A 6000-nucleotide genomic window follows, 5' to 3' on the forward strand; every position below is an offset into this window, starting at 1 on the left:
TTTTTAGATCTCAGCTTTGAAGCCTGGCAGATTTGGGTCCCCTTCTGAGCTTTGCCACTTCCTGTCTATGATCAAGAGAAAATCTGTCATTGCCGGAGCCTCAATGATATCTCCTGAAAAATGGGTGGGTGGGAGATCAGATGAGGATGAGCATGATATCTGGCACTTACTGTTCCATTAACAGCAGCAGAAGGGCTGGGGTTGGGGCTTGGTGGTAGAGTGCTTGCCTGGCACGGGTGAAGCACTGCATAAAAATAAATATATAACGGTCTGGGGTTGTGGCTGAGTGGTAGAGCACTTGCCTAGCACATGCGAGGCCCTGGGTTCAATCCTCAGCACCACATAAAAAATAAATAAATAAAGGTATTGTGTCCAACTACAACAAAAAATAAATATTAAAAATAAGTAAATGAATAAAATAAAGATATTGTGTCCATCTACAACTACCATATATAGATATATTTATATATATAATATGTATACATTAGATATATAAGATATATATTAAATATATATTAGATACATATTATATATATATTTATATTTTATATATAATATATATGTATATATATGTGTGTGTATATATATATATATATATATATATATATTAGATAAAAGCAGCAGGAATGTGTTTGTCCTAGGAATTTCCCTTGGCTTTTCTTATGAAGTACCTACTATTTGCCTGAGATTGCCAGGGGTCCACCATGCAAAGTTGCAAAGCAGATCTTGTCCACAGGATTCCGCCACTTGGTTCAGTTTTTAAGTGCATTGTTCTCTGGGGATCTATTCTTTTCTTCCTAAAAAAGAAGAAGAAGAAGAAGGAGGAAGAGGAGGAGGAGGAGGAGGAGGAGGAGGAGGAGGAGGAGGAGGAAAGCTTTGTTGAGCTATAATCCACATGTCATACAATTCAACAACTTAAATTGTACAAATCAATGGGTTTTTGTTTATTTGTAGAATGGTGTGACCATTGGAACAATTAATTTTAGAACATTTTAATCACTCCCAAAAGAAGCCCTGTAGCCATCAGCAGTCACTTCCGGTATAAGATTTATTTTTATTTTCTCATTGTGGTAAATATGTAACAAAATTTACTATTTTATCCATTTTTGGATTTTGATTTTTTTTTTTTAAAAGGGCTTAGCCCAACAATGCTGGCTTGGAGGAAGGAGGAAAGGATCCATGAGCCAAGAATAAAGGAGAGAGAGAGAGAATTTTCAACATTTATTGATTTTTTTTAATTTTCGACAGACACAACATCTTTGTTTGTATGTGGTGCTGAGGATCGAACCCGGGCCGCACGCATGCCAGGCGAGCGCGCTACCGCTTGAGCCACATCCCCAGCCCTTGATTTTTTTTTTTTTCATACCAGGGATTGAACCCAAGGGCACCTTACCACTGAGCCACATCCCCAGCCCTTTTTATTTTTTATTATAAGACAGGGTCCCACTAAGTCGCTGAGGCTGGCATTGAACTTCTGATCCTCCTGTCTCAACCTCCAGAGCTGCTGGGATAACAGGCATGTGCCCACCATGCCTGGTTATCTTATCCATTTTTAAATGTACAGTTTAGTGGCATTAAGTGAATTCATGCTGTTGCCCAACCATTAACACCATCAGCTTCCAGAACTTTCCCATCTTCCCAGCCTCAAGCAACCACCAAATTCCAGTCTCTGAATTTGACTATTCAAGGAAACTCAAGTTAATGGACTCATATCGTACTTGGTGTGCAATACCTTTAAGATTCCCACAGCTCAGTGCAGGTCAGGATTTTCTTCCTTTTTAAGGCTGAGTATTATTCTATTGCCTGTCTCTCCTTTTTTTGAAAAATATTTTTTTTAGTTGTAGATGGACATAATACCTTTATTTTATTTGTTTATTTCTATGTGGTGCCAGGGATCGAACCCAGTGCCTCACACATGCTAGGCCAGCGCTCTACCACTGAGCTACAACCACGGCCCCTGTCTCTCCTTCTTAAGGCTTAATAATATTCCATGTTATGTGTATACCACAGTTATTCATCCACTCAATTGTTGATGAACATGAGGGTGGTTTCCACTTCTGGTTATTAGAAATAAAGTTGCTGTGAACATCTTCATACGAGATTTTGTGTGACATATTTTTTTTTTATTTCCCTTGGGTATATGACAATTATATGATAATTTAATGTTTAATTTTTTTTAGGAAAGACCAGTATTTTTCAAAGCTACTGCATCATATGATACATGCCCTGTTGACATCGGAGAGTTCCCATTTCTCTGCCAACACTTACTGTCTTGTCTTAAAGAGCCACCCTAATAGGAGCAAAGTGGGACCTCGTGATTTGATTTGCATTTTTCTGATGACTGATGATATCAAGCAGCCAGGGGCTTATTGGCTAGGTTAGTCAATTTTTTGTCACTGCAACCAAAATAACGAAATGTTTACTTTGGCTCACAGTTTCAGAGGTTTGAGTCCATGGTCAGCTGGCTGCATTTCTTTGGGCCTGAGGTGAGGTAGAACAACATGGCAGAAGGGCAATGTGGAGGAACCTGCTTGGCTCAGAGCATCCTGGAAGCAGAGAGGAGGAGAAGGGGCCGGGTATGGCAGGGAGGCTGAGGCAGGAGGATCGTGAGTTCGAAACCAGCCTCAGAAAAAAAAAAAAGGCCTTATGCAAATTAGCAATACCTTGTCTCTAAATAAAATACAAAAAAGGGGCTGGTGATGTGACGAGTGGTTGAGTACTCCTGGGTTCAATCCCCAGTACCAAAAAATCAAATAAAATAAACCTTTCCAGGGCATGTCCCCAGTGACCCACCTCCTCCAAATGGGTCCCACCCCAGTAGTCCCATCAGCTGTCAATGGTCAGAGTGTTCATGGTCCAGCCATTGCCTGAAAGTGCCACCTCTGTGTATATGAGACTTTGAAGGACCTTCTGGATCAAAAATTATAACACTGGTCTGGCACAGTGGCGCACACCTGTAATCCCAGAGGCTTGGGAGGCTGAGGCAGGAGGATCACAAGTTCAAAGCCAGCCTCAGCAACAGCGAGCTGCTAAGCAACACAGTGAGACCCTGTCTCTAAATAAAATAAAACAGGGCTGGGGATGTGGCTCAGTGCTGGAGTGCCCCTGAGTTCAACCCCTGGTACCCCCCCAAAAAAAATCTATAACACTGGCCAATTTTACGCCTTATTTGGAGTAGTGTTTATTCAGAGCCTTTGCTTATTTTTCAATTGGACATTTGGGGGGTTCTTACCGTTGAGTTGTAAAAATGGTTTATATCTCCGGACACTAGTCTTTTATCAGATATATGATTTACAATTTTTTTCCCATTCTGTAGGTTGTCTTTTTATTTTCTTAATGGTGTCCATCCTTTGAAGTACATACATTTTTAATTTTTTTATTATTTTGCTATTATTATTTTTAATATTTATTTTTTAGGTGTAGATGGACACAACACAATGCCTTTATTTTTATGTGGTGCTGAGGACCAAACCTGGGTCTTAACCGTGCTAGGTGAGTGCTATACCACTGAGCCACAATCCCAGCCCCTTATTTTACTATTATTTTGATTGCCAAATTTATCTATTTTTTTTCTTTTGTGGTCTGTGCTTTGGCATCGTGCCTAAGAAACCATTTCCTAATGCAAGATCACAAAGATTCACCGTTACTTTGAAGAGTTTTAGATTTTTTTAAGTAGTCTTTTTTTTAAATATTTATTTTTTTAGTTCTCGGCGGACACAACATCTTTGTTGGTATGTGGTGCTGAGGATCGAACCCGGGCCGCACGCATGCCAGGCGAGCACGCTACCGCTTGAGCCACATCCCCAGCCCAAGAGTTTTAGATCTTTAGCTCTTACACTCCAGTCATGAATCCATTCTGAGTTATTTGGTGTGAGGTAGGGATCCAACTCCATACTTTTGCATGTAGAAATCCAGTTGTCCCAGCACACACCTCTTTTTAAAATCTGAACCTTGGTACACAGAAATAGATCAATCCCAATTCGGTGTGTGTGCATGTATTTTAATACATTCTCATCTTTGATCCATATGTTCCTACTTTTATTTAATTTATTCATGTATCAACTGGGCATGGTGGCACCCGCTTTTAATCCCAGCAACTCAGGAGGCTGAGGCAGGAAGATTGCAAGTTCAAGGCCAACCTCAGCAGCTTAGAGAAGCTCTAAGGAACTTAGTGAGACTCTAAGCAACTTAGTGAGACTCTGTTTCTAAATAAAATATAAAAAGAGGTGGGGATGTGGCTCAGATGGTAGAGTGCCCCTGGGTTCAATCCCCACACTACAAAATCTTATTTATGTATTTATTAATCTATAATGAATACCAGTGAAACCACTACCCAGCTGCATAACTGAAACCTCAATAATAATTTACACCTACTAGGTGCCTCTGTCCAAGGCTGTGCCCTTACCATAACCACACTCCTGAATTTGGGAAGGATGATTCCCTTGCTTTTTAAGAATAGCTTTACTGAGGTTCAGTGGATGCACAATATAATGTGCATATTTAAAGTGTACAATCTGAAGAGTTTGGGCAAAGTTATACTCCCATAAAACCACCTCCAAAATCAAGACAAGGAGCATCTCCATCATCCCCCAAGGTGTCTATGTGTCCCCTTATAATCCCTTCTTCCGTCCCTTCTCCCTCCCCCTCAACTCCCTCCTCAGATAGCATCTCTGATCTGCTTTTTGTCACTGTGGGTTGCTCTGCAGTCTCTAGAATGTTGTGTAAATGAGATCATACAGTGTATTCAACACAGAATTATTTTTTCATTTTCCCAAATCATTGCATCTAGCAACAGTTTTTCCTTTTTGTTACAGCGTAGTATTTCACTGGGCAGACATACCACAATTGGTTGATCCCTTCACCTGTTGATGGATATTTGAATTGTTCTCAGTTAGGAAAATAAATAAAGCTGCTGTGGACAGTTATATACAAGTCTTTGTTTTGGTTTGGTTTTCATACTGGGGGTTGAAACCAGGAACACTCTACCACTGAGCTAAACCTCTATCCCTTCTAACTTTTTATTTTGTGAGAGGGTCTCACTGAGTTGCTTAGGGCCTCCCTAAGTTGCTGAGGCTGCCCTTGAACTTGCTATCCTCCTTCCTCAGCCTCCAGTGCAGCTGGGATTACAAGCATGTACATCATGCCCAACTACTCAACTTTTTTTTAAATTTTAGCCATTCTAACAGAGGTATAGGTCCTTTTCCTTATTATACGTACACTAACAATACACTGCCTATTTGTGGTTGTTTAAAAACATTTTAAATTTTAAATGACACAAAATTGTACATATTTTTGGAGTACAGTGTGGTATTTTCTTTTTTTTTTAAGAGAGAGTGAGAGAGGAGAGAGAGAGAGAGAGAGAGAGAGAGAGAGAGAGAGAGAGAGAGAGAATTTTTATTATTTATTTTTTAGTTTTCAGCAGACACAACATCTTTGTTGGTATGTGGTGCTGAGGATCGAACCCGGGCCGCACGTATGCCAGATGAGCGCGCTACCGCCTGAGCCACATTCCCAGCCCCCAGTGTGGTATTTTCAATACTTGTGTACAATGTGTAATGAGCAGATAAGGGTAATTGGTGAATCCATCACATCAAACATTTACTATTTCTTTGTGTTCAGAACATTCAAAATCCTCTCTTTTAGCTATTTTGAAATATACAAGTAACTGTTGTCTACCATAGTCATTCTAATTACAATAGAACCCTAGAAGTTATACCTCTTCTTTTTTTTTTCCATTCTAGCACTGAGGGTTCACTCTACCACTGAGCCACATCCCCAACCCTTTTTATTTTTTATTTTGAGACAGGCTCTCACAAAGTTGCTGAGGCTGGCCTCGAACCTGCCATCCTCCTGTCTCAGCCTCCCAATTTGCTAGGATTACAGGTGTGTGCCATCATCCTACTCTCTCTTTCTCTAAGACCAACTTTGAGCTTTCACATATAAGGGAGCACATGCCATATCTGTCTTTCTGTGCCTGGCATTTCACTTAACCTCACATCC

Source organism: Spermophilus citellus, assembly GCF_964194105.1.
Source record: "Spermophilus citellus genome assembly, chromosome: 6".
NCBI classification, from domain to species: domain Eukaryota; kingdom Metazoa; phylum Chordata; class Mammalia; order Rodentia; family Sciuridae; genus Spermophilus; species Spermophilus citellus.